Source organism: Leiobunum rupestre, chromosome 1 (genome assembly GCF_980474605.1).
Source record: "Leiobunum rupestre chromosome 1, qqLeiRupe1.1.hap1, whole genome shotgun sequence".
NCBI classification, from domain to species: Eukaryota; Metazoa; Arthropoda; class Arachnida; order Opiliones; family Sclerosomatidae; genus Leiobunum; species Leiobunum rupestre.
The window spans coordinates 14935465-14953833 of NC_143384.1; the positions used below are offsets into that span (position 1 = coordinate 14935465).

General features: G+C 35.6%; 1 protein-coding gene across 1 annotated transcript in view; it reads left to right on the top strand.

Moving 5' to 3' along the window:
• Nucleotides 1-18369, top strand: part of LOC149961161 (leucine-rich repeat neuronal protein 1-like) — a 248721-nt gene that overhangs the window by 26487 nt on the left and 203865 nt on the right. The window contains exon 2 of the mRNA XM_090169427.1: nucleotides 15252-15455. The gene's annotated coding sequence lies outside the window, so the exon portion shown is untranslated. The remainder of the gene's footprint in view (nucleotides 1-15251; nucleotides 15456-18369) is intronic.

Genomic DNA, 18369 nt, shown 5'->3' on the forward strand with positions numbered 1-18369 from the left:
AATTTATTCAAAGGTACTAAGTCACAAATCGTAGCAATATGCAAGTTAAGAAGTTTAGTTAATTTCAATAATTTCGGTGAGTTTGTTTGAAATGTCGATGAATGTTTTACTAATTTATTCAAAGGTACTAAGTCACAAATCGTAGCAATATGTAAGTTAAGAAGTTTAGTTAATTTCAATAATTTCGGTGTTTTTGTTTGAAATGTCGATGAATGTTTTACAAATTTATTCAAAGGTACTAAGTCACAAATCGTAGCAATATGCAAGTTAAGAAGTTTAGTTAATTTCAATAATTTCGGTGAGTTTGTTTGAAATGTCGATGAATGTTTTACAAATTTATTCAAAGGTACTAAGTCACAAATCGTAGCAATATGTAAGTTAGGAAGTTTAGTTAATTTCAATAATTTCGACATTGAATATTTTGAATGAATTCCTTCCTACTCTTTCCGTTTACAAAATAGTTGGTTAGTTTGATGGCGAGAAATACGAGCGTACACGCGTTTAGGTTTGAAATTTGAAAAAAAACTAACTTCTGAAATGGAGCCATTGCTTATAATAGTAAGTTTTATCTTCCAATTCAATAATTCATCATAATTTTCCAAAATAACACTTTTGAAAGCATTTCAATTTTCAATTTTCATTTGCTGGTCCGTCGAAAAGGCTGCCGGTGATCCTCCCAATACTACGAGCATTTCGCGGAGAGTTGTCAGTCCGTCGGTACGTAATGGTTTACGTTGTCATTGGTGAAACAGACTATCATTAAAAAAACATTGGATGAATAGGAAGTGTCATACTTAGGTTAATTACGTTACTTATGGTAAAAATAAATACATTATTGTCGAAACATAACAAACTCAATTAAAAGACGCGAAGTAGATAAGACCTATTAAAAAGCGCCCTCCATTGGCAGGAATTTAATTTATCCGAGGACTGCCCCCGAAACACCTAGAGAGCGCGGAGAAAGGTTCTCAGAAAAGGATGCTGACTGAAGACGGCGTCGAAAGAGGGCAATTGGGAGAGCGGAGGTGGGCATGGTTGTCTTCTAAAATCCAATCTCATCATTCAGATTAGATTGTTCGTGACCCCGGGGGCCCGGGCCAGGCCTGAATCCGGAGGATAGAGAGAGCCCGTTCCGTCGCTTCGGCAGAGGCTTAACGACGGACGAAAGATACGAAAACCAAGGCTTAGCCCGAGCAATCAATGGAAGAGGTCTTTTTCTCGGAGGAACCCCCGAAAAACCCCACCCGATCCGATAACAAGGCCTCTTACGCTCCCCACCGAAACGAAGTCGATAGCGCGTTCAAAGGCGGGAGATTTCCCCTACTTTTAGAGTAAACTATAGCGGTTAGTTTGAATTCTACTATAGCCGGGAGAAAAACCCTATCGTAAGAAATAGTTATTTTATAGGAAATGCCAATTTCTCGCTACCCGTCGCTTTTCTAAGACGGTATAAGACGGATCAGTATACGTACACGTAGAGGGCTGAGATGGAGATACGAAGATTGGCCCCCCTCCCTCCCTCCCTCCGCGGCCTAGAAACCCCCCCCCCCCCCACCCGGAGGCTCCAATCTTCTTAATTCAAACGTCTAGGATTTTTAGATTCCACTCGGCGTCTCTTCTATTTTGGTAGTTTCGCTTTCGGCGCGGGATTAACGCTTGAATCCGATCTAGCATTTCAAACACCCCCCCCTCCACCCTGCCCTCCCCTCCTAAGTCGACTTTCCGCAAATCCTTTCCGCCATTTTCCCGATGACGGATTTATTTCCACTTTTCTTTTTATTTTATAATTTATTTTTGACACGTATTATTAAGCCGAAAAATACGTTTTCAGGTTTATTTTTATGGGGGATTGGGGGTAATTATTTATTATTATGATCGTTTCATTTATATTTCTGGATCATTTCGCATTTATGACGGCATCATTTCAGATATATGTCGAGTTATTATTTCATATATATGACGGCATCATTTCATATATATGACGGTATCATTTCATATATATGACGGCATCATTTGATTTATATTTCGGGATAATTTTATATAAATGACGGCATCATTTCCAATATATACCGGAATCATTTCATATAAATGACGGGATCACTTCAAATATATGCGGCAGCATTTGATATATATGACGGCATTATTTCATAAATATGACGGCATCATTCATATATATGACGGCATCATTTGATTTATATTTCGGGATAATTTTATATAAATGACGGCATCATTTCCAATATATACCGGAATAATTTCATATAAATGACGGGATCACTTCAAATATATGCGGCATCATTTGATATATATGACGGCATTATTTCATAAATATGACGGCATCATTCATATATATGACGGCATCATTTCATATATATGCCGGAATCATTTCATATATATGACGGGATCACTTCAAATATATGCGGCATCATTTGATATATATATATGACGGAATTATTTCATATATGACGGCATTATTTCATAAATATGACGGTATCATTCATATATATGACGGTATCATTTCATATATATGACGGCATCATTTGATATATATTTCGGGATAATTTTATATAAATGACGGCATCATTTCATATATATGACGGGATCATTTCAAATATAAGCAGCATAATTTGATATATATGACGGCATTATTTCATATATATGACGGGATCATTTCATATATATGACGGGATCATTTCATATATATGACGGGATCATTTCAAATATATGTGGCATCATTTGATATATATGACGGCATTATTTCATATATATTACGGCATCATTTCATATATATGACGGCATCATTTCAAATATAAGCGGCATCATTTCAAATATATGCGGCATCATTTGATATATATGACGGCATTATTTGATATATATGACGGCATTATTTCATGTATGACTTCAACGATTCATATATTGGGTATTAGCCTAGCTGATTATTATATGTATGATGTCACCATTTTATGTACATATGTGTCGTCAACATTACATGTATGACACCATAATTTATACATGACGTCATCATTGTACATAAAAAAACGACGTCACATACTAAAATGTTGAGGTATTGCAGCAAGTTTGATTTCGGTTTGATAAAATACAGCATATTTGTTACAGCAAGACATTAAGACGAAGCACGGCTTTGAATGCGATCTTCGATTATTTGGTTTTGATAAAGACGAGTGGAGGGGAGAGGGGGGGGGCTTTTTTGTGGGATAAAGTATTGGGTGTTCTGGGGGGGCGAATTTGGGGGTTCGATGAGAAAAAGGGGAGTCGGAGAAAACGGGTCTTGAATCGACCCGCCGTCTACAAAATCGACTGGATATACCACCAGCTGGCGCTACTAGTTCTACTAATGTTTACCGCCCCCCTTTTTCGTCCCTTCCTGCCCCTTTCAAAGAAAAAAGTTGCTTCCCTGCGAGTACAAGTAGTGAAAGTATTTCTCTTTTTTGTTTTATCTACAACACAACCGAGAAAATAACCCCGTTCTGAAACTTTTCTCGATAATTTATTGAATGAATCAAATAATTTTCGATCACCCTCCCATCCTCGCGTTACTTTAACCCCTGCGATGTTATTTATCCAACAAGTCCTCCATCTCTGAATTCATTACACCAGAAATTACGTTATAATATTAATAAGTACGACGATTGCTATTGTTTTCATGCTAATTTTCTGATTGAACTTTTTGTGACATTCTCGTCCAATTCTGACTTGTATATTATCGTCTTTCCTAGAATTATATGTGGTACTCAGTAGTAGTATTTTTCCTCCTTGTTAGTAGTATGTTATCGTCCTGATTAGTAATATAATCGTCCTTGATAGTATTATGTTATCGTCCTTGGTAGTAGTATATATCGTCCTTGATAGTAGTATATATCGTCCTTGATAGTAGTATGTTATCATCCTTGGTAGTAGTATATATCGTCCTTGATAGTAGTATGTTATCGTCCTGATTAGTAATATAATCCTCTTTGGTAGTAGTATATATCGTCCTTGGTAGTAGTATTTATCGTCCTTGGTAGTAGTATATATCGTCCTTGATAGTAGTATATTACCGTCTTTGGTAGTAATATATATCGTCTTTGGTAGTAGTATATATCGTCCTTCCTAGTGGTATGTTATCGTCCTTGGTAGTAGTATATATCGTCCTTGATAGTAGTATGTTATCATCCTTGGTAGTAGTATATATCGTCCTTGATAGTAGTATGTTATCGTCCTGATTAGTAATATAATCCTCTTTGGTAGTAGTATATATCGTCCTTGGTAGTAGTATTTATCGTCCTTGGTAGTAGTATATATCGTCCTTGATAGTAGTATATTACCGTCTTTGGTAGTAATATATATCGTCTTTGGTAGTAGTATATATCGTCCTTCCTAGTGGTATGTTATCGTCCTTGGTAGTAGTATATATCGTCCTTGATAGTAGTATGTTATCGTCCTGATTAGTAATATAATCCTCTTTGGTAGTAGTATATATCGTCCTTGGTAGTAGTATTTATCGTCCTTGGTAGTAGTATATATCGTCCTTGATAGTAGTATATTACCGTCTTTGGTAGTAATATATATCGTCTTTGGTAGTAGTATATATCGTCCTTGATAGTAGTATATTACCGTCTTTGGTAGTTATATATATCGTCCTTGGTAGTAGTATATATCGTCCTTGATAGTAGTATGTTATCGTCCTTGGTAGTAGTATATATCGTCCTTGATAGTAGTATGTTATTGTCCTGATTAGTAATATAATCGTCCTTGATAGTAGTATGTTATCGTCCTTGGTAGTAGTATATATCGTCCTTGATAGTAGTATGTTATCGTCCTGATTAGTTATATAATCCTCTTTGGTAGTAGTATATATCGTCCTTGGTAGTAGTATTTATCGTCCTTGGTAGTAGTATATATCGTCCTTGATAGTAGTATATTACCGTCTTTGGTAGTAATATATATCGTCTTTGGTAGTAGTATATATCGTCCTTCCTAGTAGTATGTTATCGTCCTTGGTAGTAGTATATATCGTCCTTGATAGTAGTATATTACCGTCTTTGGTAGTAGTATATATCGTCCTTGATAGTAGTATATTACCGTCTTTGGTAGTTATATATATCGTCTTTGGTAGTAATATATATCGTCCTTGGTAGTAGTATATATCGTCCTTGATAGTAGTATATTACCGTCTTTGGTAGTTATATATATCGTCTTTGGTAGTAATATATATCGTCCTTGATAGTAGTATGTTATCGTCCTGATTAGTAATATAATCGTCCTTGATAGTAGTATGTTATCGTCCTTGGTAGTAGTATATATCGTCCTTAGTAGTAGTATTTATCGTCCTTGGTAGTAGTATATATCGTCCTTGATAGTAGTATATTACCGTCTTTGGTAGTAATATATATCGTCTTTGATAGTAGTATATATCTTCCTTGGTAGTAGTATTTATCGTCCTTGGTAGTAGTATATATCGTCCTTGATAGTAGTATATTACCGTCTTTGGTAGTAGTATATATCGTCCTTGATAGTAGTATATTACCGTCTTTGGTAGTTATATATATCGTCTTTGGTAGTAATATATATCGTCCTTGGTAGTAGTATATATCGTCCTTGATAGTAGTATATTATCGTCATTGGTAGTAGTATGTTATCGTCCTTATTAGTAGTATATTTTCGTCCTTATTTGTAGTATATATCGTCCTTGCTAGTAGTACGTTATCGTCCTTGGTAGTAGTATATTACCGTCTTTGGTTGTAATATATATCGTACTTGGTAGTAGTATATTTCGCTTAGGATTTATTTAATAATTCAATTCAAACATTTTTTATTCTGTATAAAAACATGTTAGTAGTAACATTTTTAAAATTTATACAGAGGTTAAGTTATTGTTATATTATTATGTATTTTTACAATGGGGTTTAAAAAAAATTGCACAAATGTGTTACTTATTTGTTTGTGTTGTTGATTTACTTACATTTAAGTATTTAAAAGTTTAAAAAGTTTTAAAAAATGAACCATTTGGTTAGATATTATCAATTTCTTTTAAGCGAGCCATTGTATTATTTTTAAAGGAGTTAAGATTCTGGTTATACAAGTCTAAGGGGTAGTTATCGGTATTATAATAATAATAATAATAATCAGCTAGGCAAAGTCACCACCTTAGGCCCAATTAAGTCAGCGAGCGACTTTTAATGCCCTTAAACAGGTGGCCTGGTTACTAGAGGGTTCTGTACTGAACTAAACCTTGATTGCGTAATAAATCTGAAAATCAGCTCCTGCAAATTTAACGAAGTATTTTATTTCGAAAACTTTAACTACGCATATAGAATTGCTAACTAAATAATATTTTTTTACTTTACCTACTTAAATCACACTTAATATTTCATCCTAATAATACAATAAATAAAATATTATGGTGAACGTTAAGATTGAAAACAGTTTGAAGGATAGAATTAAATAAAAATGTTATTAAATGAATACATTTCCAAAATACGCACGCCAATTTAAAAAATGGAGAATAAACTCAAAATTTATGAAATACATTAAAATATATTTTGTGTTTTAAAATTATCCAAAAGAAATGATTGAAAGAAAAGCCTTTTTATCTAAACCATTTTTTCCAATATCTGTTCCTTAGTAGATCCTAATTTCTGAATGCTTACTGCTTACATTCTAACTGTTTGTGAAGAATCATGCTAAAGGACGTTTGAATAATGATTGGCAAGCAAATCAGTGGCGTTGCATTTTATTCATTTCTTATTTATTGAACATTTATGTATACATTGTCTTTGTTAAGTTGATATTCAATTTAAATAATTAATTTATACAAAGTACATTCGCATTGAAACGATTACGGTAATCGCTCTGTAATAAGTGTTACACGTATACTTATGATTAGCCGCCTGGTGTCAGTTAGGGAAATATATTATGTATATAACACTTTATAATAGTTATTACTTTTTAATGGTAACTAGCTGGGGTATCTGACATTTCGCGGGAACATGTGCCTATATGAATAACTAAGGGGAAAGCGCTAGTGACGAAACTCTGACGCATACACTCTTAAAAAAGGGTGTTTTAATGGTATATTAAGGGTGTAATATCTGTAAAAAAACACTCTTTAATGTTAATTTAAACGATCTAAAGGGATTTTTATTGTCCCAAATTAAAAACTTGAAAAGGTGTATAAAGGGTGTTATATTACCCCGTAAATTGAGTGATTTAACACCTCGTAAGGGTGTAGCTCCCTTAAGGCAGTAGTTTAGTACCCTAAAAGGAGTATTTTAACACTTTAAAGGGAGTATTGTAGCACCCTGAAGGGAGTCGTTTGGTACCCTAAAAGGAGTAGTCTTGTACCCTGAAGGGAATAGGTTTATACCACAAACTCTATAACAAAGTAACCAAAACGGAGGACCTAAGCATCCCAAACAGTGTAAATAAACACCCTAGCAGGAAAACTGCTTTTTAATGTGTAGAATAACATCCTTTATAAACCTGTTAAGGTGTTAAATATGGGACAAGAAAATACACCTTTTGTTTTAAGAGTGTATATTACGAAAATAGAATGCTGTAATAACTGTCTAAACGGATGGCACCGTACCCAATACATGTATAAACAACTGGTTAATGACAATATTAACCAATTATACGTTGATAACATAATAATTTGCCATTTAATATACGGCCTAGTGTATATAGAAGAAGCGAGAAGAAGGCTATAAAAAATATTACAATAATTTAAGCTTTTTTCGAGTGTATGGCTAAAGAATTAAGAGACTCGGTCTTTTGGCTAAGATCAAAGTGTAGTATCTTGTATATAGCGAATATACCTAATTATTAAATTAATCCAATTAATTAAAGTTGTTTTGCCGACCGAAACCGTCGAAAACTACAGTCAAGGTACCATGTGATAGTATACCAAATGTGGTCGACCTAAGTTGAAAACTGTAGATTCCTATAGCGGACAAACATATATACAAACACTCATCTTTATACATTAAATTAAATTTATCACCCAAACACTTCAAACCGAATAGTCGATTCTCAAAGAATTCTATAGACTCATATTATTTTCCTCTTTTTTAAGCAATTAGATAAACCATCCCGTTGCTATAGGACCATCCCGTTGCTATAGGACCATCCCGTTGCTATAGGACCATCCCGTTGCTATAGGTTACCGCAAAATGGCGTGTAAGGCAATCCTTAGAAAAGCAACTCTACCTGTACGCTCTGATTAAGTGCGTGATAAAAACGAAGGTCCGCTCTCAATTTGCATCGAGCTCCGTCCCGCCGATTGGCGCCCCGACCAAACAGCGGAAAGCCGCTTAGGCAAAGCGCAAAAAAGCGCCCGCGGCTATTTGCTCTCGGAAACTTCCCACTCGTGGCAAAAGCTGTAAAGCCCTCGAAACCTCCCCGTCTCGTTCTTAAACACCATTTCGTATCAATTTAATTGCGTAGTAGACGCGATATCGTCTTTATCTTCCAACTAGCGATTGCTTCAAGCTCGATACGGGTTCCAAGAAAAATTAACCCTTCCCCCTCCGCCTTTTAAGCGAATTACTTCTTAACGCGTACGTGAAACGGGGAAGTAAAGAACCAGATTGAATTTAGAGATAATTACCAAGAATTTAAACAGGTTGACGGAGAATATGTAACTCAAGGCCTATGGAAAATTGAAATGCTTTCACAAGTGTAAATAACGCTTACTTTTTGAAAATAATGATGAATTATTGAATCGGAAGATAAAAATTACTATTATAAGCAATGGATCTATTTCAGAAGTTAGTTTTTTTCGAATTTAAAACCTAAACGCGTGTACGCTCGTATTTTTCGCCATCAAACTAAACAACTATTTTGCCAACGGAAAGAGTAGGAAGGGACGAGTTTCCTGTTCGGAAACTTCCTATTTCGCAATCACTCCACGGCAAACTAAGTGGGGTATCGGAGTGGTAAGCACTTTCACCTCGCCGCAAGGGGAACCTGGTTCGATTAGAGCTTGTGGCACCTAGGAGCAACAAACACAAGGAGAACGCAGCTAGCCTTTAAACACGCTAACGCAGTGTTGTGTACGAATTTCATTGGATGAGCCTTTACGCTGAACTTTTTACGGGCATGGGGGAAGACAATTTCCGAATTTTCCCCTTCCGACGGCAGCGTACGCTAAGGCGTCTAGCCAATGAAAACTGTACACAAGAAAATCCATTACTTTTGACGGTTTGCGTTCTCCTTGTGTGGAGTGTTGTGTTTGTTGCTCCTAGGTGGCACTTGGTGAAAACTCGGAACAATTCCTTCTGCGTTGAGTTTGTTAGTTCTTTCCCACTGGTCTAAGGGGTTTTTCCCCAGGCTCTTCGGTTTTCTCTTCCATAAAAACTTGTTGAGGTTGACGGTTGGTGCAGGGAGCCGTTGGCCCGTGTGGTATGAAGGCTTGTCACCACCCTCCTTACTCAACTTAACCCGTCCACCTGAATTAATGACTTTAAAAGTCGCTTGATGACTTAGGTAATAGTATGTTACATATAATATGATAACCTTTGGTTACGTTATTTCATCTACAACAAAACGGAGAAAAGTTTAGCCAAAAATAGAAAACTTCGTTCTGTGCCATACTTATGATTATTACGTGACTTATGTTCTTGGTAATACGTATCTAATTTGCGACTGACGTCGTCGCTAGTATTTCGTTTCTTAATAAGGATTCGCCCGCATTTGCCTGTTATTCAAATAAATCCTTTCTTTCTCTCGTGCCGTCCCATATTTGCCAAGAATTCGTTAGGCTTAACCAAATTAGCGGGCATGTTTCCCAACGGATGTCCCTTATTTGTGTAGGGAATTTATTTAGCGGGACTCGTATTGGTAATTTATAGAGATGCCCCTTTCTTTCTTCCGCTTCATTGGAGGTCAGGAAATAAGCGTTTTATTTACAATCGGAATTATTTCGATGACGTCGTTCTTTCTAACAAGCGCCTTTCCCGATCAGGTGACGTCAATAGCGTTAAGACGCGAGAAAGTTGGAACGATGGAGATACAGCGGTCAGCACTTTTGCTTCGAAGTAAGAGGAGTTCGATACCGGTTTGTGGCACCATAAGTCTATAATATTTTCTATAAGTTTGTCACTTTAGGGAATATAATAGTAATAATCAGCTAGGTTTATACCCAAGGCACCACCTTAGGCCTAAGTCATCAAGCGACTTTTAAAGCCATTAATTCAGGTGGCCGGGTTACAATGCATAGGAGGGTGGTGGCGAGCCAACAGCTCCCTACTCTAACTATTACTACCTCTCAACTCACCCCCTACAACTCCTTCAACCGTTTGCGTAACCTTTTGAAACACCTTGTATATCGAGAAGCCTTAGTCGAAGGCTTTCGTGGGAAATTGTACCGTTAATCGTGAGAATGGCTTGTGTCCAGTTTAATTTAGCGGATGATATTTATTATCCTTGTTTGTTGGTATTGCCACTCGAGCCAGCTACACTACACTACACTAACTATTAACCTCTACAAGTTTTTATGGAAGGGGAAACTGAAAAGCTCGGGGGAAAACCCATTAAACCAGTGGGGAGAAAACTTGCAAACTCAACGCGGAAGGAGTTGTTCCGAGTTTTCACCCAGTGCCACAAGCTGGGATCGAACCCGGTTCCTCTTGCTGCGAGGCGAAAGCGCTAACCACTTCGCCATCCCAATAGTAAATATTTTACTGACAAGGAGAGTACCCGAGGTGTTGATTACCGATTTTGTTCGAAGTCGGGCGTAATGTAGACCTAGATGAGATATGAAATTTCCCAAAAGAAGACGTTGCACTACCCATTCGATTTGCCATGACAACCGAAAATGTTTTTGACCACTTAAAACAAAAAATTATCCTTTAAAAAAGCATTTAAAAATTTTTAAATCACTAAATGGGTAATTTGGACCACATTTAGGTAAAATTCATCAAGTTTGGGTAACATAAGGAAAAAATCTTATTTTGGTTTTAAGTGGTCAAAAACATTTTCCGTTGCCAAGGCAAATCGAATGGGTAGTGCAACGTCTACATTATACCCGACTTTAAACAAAACCGGCAATAAACACCTCGGGTACTCTCCTTGTGAGAGCTAGTAACGGAGTGACGTCATCACAAGAAGAAAATCTCCCCTAGCGAGGCGCTGTTGGACTAAATGAAATGAAATAAATTAGCCAGAAATTCCAACGGTAGACCGGTTTTGTCCTATTTGGGACGCGTGAGTACCGTGCGGGAAATCTGGCTCGCGACTTTAACACCGAAAAGAGAAACTAAGCTTATCTATTTGGTCCGGGTTTCGCGCCTTTTTGTTAGCTCGAAGACCTATCGGTACGAGCTATTAGTAAGTTTTTAAATTTCTTCAAATTTGTTTAGGGTTTAGCTTTATTATCCATTTTCTTAATGGACTAAACTACTTATTCGCTAATTTTATCATCCTTTACAGTGCAGTCCATAGGTGGTTCCTTGTAACTTAACATTGCTAATCCAATAACGCGATTTTTAATTACGAATGGGAGTTATTATATAGGCTTCTGATCAAGAAGATTGCATATCGGATCTTTTTTTTAATATTTGGAAGTTAAAAATTGCCAATAGGTATCACGTATCAGCAGGGCATTTTCAACGTTATTGTTAAGGGGCTGAGTTTCGTTTCCAAATACTAAATCTAAAAAATAAAGCGTTATAAAAAACTGTTGGTGCACCAAAAAGCGATGCGTTCGCGACGGTAACTTGAGAGTAGAAACGCCAAACGACACCCTTCCCCCCCGGACGATGACAGATTGAGCGACAGGGAGAGGAAAGAGGGGGAAGAAATCGAGGTCTGCCCGGGGGAAGAAATTTAGGAAAGAAACTTTTATGACAAATTGGTACACAAAACGAGACAAAATCTTTTTCCGTCAGACTCTTCCATCATTTTGGTCCCACTTCTTAATTTCATCCCACGCGTCTCTGAAAAAAATGATAGCACTCCCCTTACTTTAAGTAATATCAGCGACATCTAGCTTCATTTTTCGACGTCAATTATGACGTAGAAGCATTTTTTAAACGCATCAAATATTACTCGGAGGTGACACGACTGCTTGGTCGCGATTTTTCCCCGTCAAAAAAAAAATGTTTCGAGCGTTCTTTAAAAGCATTTTTGAAAAGTTAGCCCAAGTTTTTTAACGGTTGTTTTGGTATCTGATGGTCTTATTTATCCGTGATAAAACCTTCCAAAACTTTTGGTAACTCTTCGAAACTCTATCTAAAATGCCACAATATTTTAAAAATAACTTTTATCATGCGGTTACGGTGGTACCGATCGTAGTTTAGTCCAATAAATTGCTATAAAACTGTCAGTTCGATGGTACCACGCAGCGTTGCCAGACGTCTATAATTTCTGCCCATTTTTGAGTTGTACTATAATTTCATCGACTCACTATATAGTACCCTATTTTTGATAATTCAGCCTGAGTATACGATAATATACAAAAATTTTTGAATTGGGCAGAAAAACGCGTTAAAGTTTAACTTTTAATATTTTTTTTGTTTTAGTTAAGATTTTTTTCCAGTGTTGTAAGTCGGAAAATTTTCCGTATTTTTCCGAAAAAAATAAAAAAAGTTTTCATTCCTTGATTAGTCTAATGTTGTTTGCCAATTTAAATAAAGCGGCATTTTCGCCAAATTTTTTCGAATCTAAGAGTAAAACTAAACCTGTAGACTAGTTTAAACGGATTAACAATGTAATGCTATAAATGTTTTGTAGTATGTTTACTGTTATTAGTCATTTTGTATCGATAAAAAGATAAAAACATTAAAAACCCTTAAAAAGTAATTTATGTTTAAATTTTTTATTTTTCCGGAAAATTAACAACTCTATTTTATTCAGTTAATTTAAGCGTTATTAAATTTTTGGATTTCTCACAAATATAACTTTGTTCAAGTTTAACTTAAAGATTCTGACAAAACTAAAATTTCTTGCAAAATTTCAGTCGTTTTGAAATCAATAATTTTCCGGCCTTAATACGATAATTTGATTTATGAGAGCCTGGTAAAGCTGGTAGCACGGCAGTGACGTTTTAATATTTCGTCAGTAACTTGCTTCGTATCAGTATGGGGTCGCGGGAGAAAACCTACTGTTATTTATAACATAATAATATTGAATTATTGCTGTATTTGTCCAAACGGAAAACGGCGAGATTAGATAATCAGGATATCTACGATACAGCCATTGCGCTGACCTTCGTGACAGTTAAGTGAAGCCCGGATACCGAATTAATTCTATTTCGGTACCAATTAAACACCGGCTCCTAAAATCAGTGGTGGATTAACCAATAAGCTGACTAGGCTTAACCCTAAGGGCCCGGAACTAGTCATAAGTTAGACCAGATGTGCTGGCGCACCGTCAGGGTGGACATAATAAAGCCCAAATCTATGGGCCCGGGTGGTAGTTAATCTGCCAATGCCCGTATAAAAGATAAAAACGCTTGTTAGCACCGCTCTAGAAAATGCGTAACTATATCTAGTCATCTCATATCTTAAATCACGTAACTGGAGTTAGGTGGTTTTTGGATGTAAAGAGTTACTTAAATTCTTTGCCGATTTCTGATACCTCTGTCGATAATAATCGCGAAGACATATATATTTTTTAAAAGCGCATACCTTCTCTTTTGCCTACTCTTTATCAAATATTGAAATTATTATTTTTTAATTGCTTGCCAATAAATAACGTGGTTTTGGTTTTCAGGCGACGATAATAGATAAGAGCCCAAGCTAAAAAACTCATAAGAGGGACGTCTAGGGTAACAGTCGGTACGCAATATAGTCTACACAACTACACGTATATCCCTACACGAATGGTAGCCCGTGCTTAAACTGTTTAATGTCATATGGGATGATTTGGATACATCTTCTGCTTTTTAAACATGGATACTCCTTGCGGTACTTTCGAGCATGCACTGTTAAAGTTTCAGAAGGATTTCCCAAGTCACAGGTCAAAATTCTGAGCATTTGTTGAGAAATAGTACTGATAACACAAACTCCAATAATTATTTTTATAATGGACTACCAGAAAAGTTCATCTCAGTATTGGATTTTTCTATTAAGATATTATATTTGAAACGAAACAGAAAAAATAAAGAAATTTATTTTCTGAAAAATTGAGATCGAGCCACTGTAGCAGCTTTTATATTCTTCTACGAAATTTTACCATAAATTTTGTTAGAGGTAATCTTAAAAGTCAAATATCCTCGACCTGAATAAAAATTGCATTCTACCGATATACAAAACTTTATTCAAATTGATCAAGATGTTTTTAAGATCTTGCGTTGACCACAAAATTGGAGAATTCGCTTAAAGGGTCACAGAATCGTTTGAAATTCGGAAATAGGCATTGGAATATACTAAAATTTGATATCTGCTATCACGAGCTAGCTGAAATCCGATCCTAATTTTTCAAATGATTATGTTGCCCTTTAAATTAGGTTTTTCGTAAAACCCAAAATGAGAAGAAAGTTGGAGTGGCCTACTTAGCATTGTTGCTCATCAACAAAGTTAGGCGTAAATGTCAACTCGTGTAAATAGGCCTTTAGAAATCAATTAATATTCTAAATGATGGCTTTCTACTATTTCTTACTACAGCAGGTTACACGACAATTAAATAAAATAAACACTTCTTACAATTGCTGCTCACCAGCAAAGGTTTATTCAAAAATGCTCCCAAAAAATATGTTAGACTACAGAAGGATCCATAGTGTTCGGCATTCGATTAATTTTAATCCATGAATAAAATAAGCTCGGCGATATTTAAATAATATTTATTTAAATAACCAATAGTTGAATAAAAATTGTAAAATGTTTAAATAATGGAAAGTGAATAAATACCACTTTTAATCAAATAAATGCTTGGTTGCGTAAAAAACATAATTAAATAAGTTAAAATGATATTCTTTTTACCAACGTTTTTTAAATAAATCGGAAAATTTGTGGATAACGAATAAACAATTCCGAGCACTAAGGATCCATGATGGCGTCATACTATTTTAGACTAAAGCAGGGTACACGACGACGAAATAAAATAAACACTGAACTGCAGTCCTTTGACCTTCTGACAATCGCTGCTCATCAAACACGTTTTGCTCATTAACAAAGTTTGTCCAAAATATTGTTTCTTATGAATTTGAGCACTTAGAAAGTAAATTTATTAGCATAATTTAATAATACGTTCCTAAATTGAACAGCACCCATACAACGAATTAATAATACCGCGTCTTTTGATCTTATATTTAGAGCCTGCTCCAGCAGCCCGTATCATTTCGCTATCTCTGTATCTCTTCTCGTAATCCGTCTGAAATTCAGGACTCGCAGGCTCTTGTCTCCGATGAGAAGAATCGAAGGAGATTTCTCTTATTGTCACGGGGATTAGGAACTTCGGCCGGATCATCTGGAGGATCAAAGCCAAAGACAATACTCTCGAGCGCGCACAACGATTGGGTAAGTGACAGTGCACATTCCTGCTCATTAATCCACCTTCGAATTATTTTTTGCGTGATTCTTGATGTCTTTTGTATTGTGGCAAAATAGGCGTTTGCCTTATTTAGACCAGTCCGGTTGATTAATGATTAAAATGTAATCGGGTATTTGGGAAAATACCAATTTATTCACCGTAACGGATGTCTTAATTAGTCTTATCGCTTAACGTAAAGCGACCTAGCGGTCAAAGCCAGAAGTACAGTTAGATTCTCAATTTTAGTTTGCTAAGCAGTCGCTTTGTCTTTTATAACGACTGTTTAGCAGATGGAAATCCAACAGCTAAGGTACTTCCAGTATTGGCCGATAGGTGTCGCTATGTTAACTGATAAGGCTAATTTAGGAAAAACGTGAATACACTGTGGTTGAAGCTAAGGTATTGTAAGCGAAACTACCAAAATTGTGGTGCTATATAACTGGTGTACGATTAGTTAAATATTTGATTTACTATTAAATATTATTACTTATAACAGGAATCCATACTTCTACTTGGAATGCTTAGCGCGGCAGATTTTCGTCTCAAGGTGGCTGATGGTTGTTTTACGTCATTATGTGAACTTAACAAACAACAACGTGAGAAGGGAGCGTGCGCAGAGGGGATTTTATCTCTCGTAGGCGGGGCCAAAGCCGTCAGAGTGATCTTACCATACGCGATACGCCAGGATAATCATTCCAAGTAGAGGTATGGATTCCTGCTCAGTGGCGTAGCCAGAAATTCATCAAGGGGGTCGAAGTATGTGAATGTTAAGAGGAGGGTCGAGAAGGGGGTGGAAATTTAGTACAGTCAAAGGTAGGCCAAAGGGGGTCTGGACCCAGAAACCCCCCTTGTCTACGCCACTGTTCCTGCTAATAGCTATACTACTTGATGTATTATATTATTATCCATCACATTAATCAAAATGAACATTTAAAACATGCCATATATATACGTTTTGAATAACAATATTTCTACTTCCTTTTTTTGGCACTTATTACATTAACTATAAAAACGAATCAATCAAAACGTTCAACGCGATAAAGGCAACAGGAAACGTAAAACCCAGAATCAATCACTAAATATATCTCTAAGTATTAAGAGGAAACCAAGATGAACGTTGTATATATCAATTTGGAAGAGACGGGTAGAGAAGTTGCTGATATTAGTAAGAAAAACGGGAGACGGTGTCTGGTTGCTCTGGGTTTCTCTTTCCATTTCGTTTCATCTTTTGGTCCCCCTTTTGTTCGTGTGTTCATCATCTCGTACGGCTCAATCTTCTTCGAGTCAATCATTCGCAGCCTCCCGCGATCCTCCTCATCCTCCTCTATAGAAACACAGAATCGAACTCCCCAATTTTCCGTCTCTCTTTTCATCCCTCATCCCGGGCTTCATTCTCCTCCGTCTGCCTTCTCCGCTTTCATCTTTTTGATTTCTTCATCTTGGGATTTACGTTTGATACCTAATCATTTCCTGGAACGAAGGGAGCAGCCAGATCAAGGTTGCCTCCATTCCAAGCCGTTCCTTCTTGGCGCTCCGTGGCTCTGTTAGAAATCAGAAGTTGTTCCCTTTGTACTTACTTCCAAAAATATGAAGTCGGAAATTTTCCTCCGCTTTCATTTCGGGCTCTATTTAATTTTTAGGCTTCTTTTTCATTTCGTGATTTTTATTGGAAGTTAAAATATTTGTACCGGGTGTTAGTTCTTTTTTAGGATTTGATGCTGTTTACATTCTATATTGAAATTGAATAAATTCTATGTCGGTTAAATTCCATATAGTATTAAAATATATATTGTTTAAATTATATATATTTTAAATACCAGTGATTATAAATCGAGATTTGAATGAGTAAATCGATATTTTAATGATGAAATCGAGATTTCAATAATTAAATCGAATGAAATCGAGATTCTAATGATGAAATCGAGATTCTAATGATGAAATCGAGATTCTAATGATGAAATCGAGATTTCAATAATTAAATCGAATGAAATCGAGATTCTAATGATGAAATCGAGATTTCAATAATTAAATCGAATGAAATCGAGATTCTAATGATGAAATCGAGATTTCAATAATTAAATCGAATGAAATCGAGATTCTAATGATGAAATCGAGATTTCAATAATTAAATCGAATGAAATCGAGATTCTAATGATGAAATCGAGATTTCAATAATTAAATCGAATGAAATCGAGATTCTAATGATGAAATCGAGATTCTAATGATGAAATCGAGATTTCAATAATTAAATCGAATGAAATCGAGATTCTAATGATGAAATCGAGATTTCAATAATTAAATCGAATGAAATCGAGATTCTAATGATGAAATCGAGATTTCAATAATTAAATCGAATGAAATCGAGATTCTAATGATGAAATCGAGATTTAAATAATTAAATCGAATGAAATCGAGATTCTAATGATGAAATCGAGATTCTAATGATGAAATCGAGATTTCAATAATTAAATCGAATGAAATCGAGATTTCAATAATTAAATCGAATGAAATCGAGATTCTAATGATGAAATCGAGATTTCAATAATTAAATCGAATGAAATCGAGATTCTAATGATGAAATTGATATTCTAATGATAAAATCGAGATTCTAATGATGAAATCGAGATTCTAATGATGAAATCGAGATTCTAATGATGAAATCGATATTCCTATGATGAAATCGAGATTGCTTTTATGAAATTGAGTTTCTAATGATGAAATTGATATAGTTTTTATGAAATCCAGATTCTAATGATGAAATCGATAGTTTTTTTTATTAAATCGATATTGACACTATTAAATGGTCATTCTAATGATGAAATCGTGATTCTAATGATTAAATCGAGTTGCTAATGATAAAATCGAGATTGAAACAATTAAATCGAGATTCTAATGATGAAA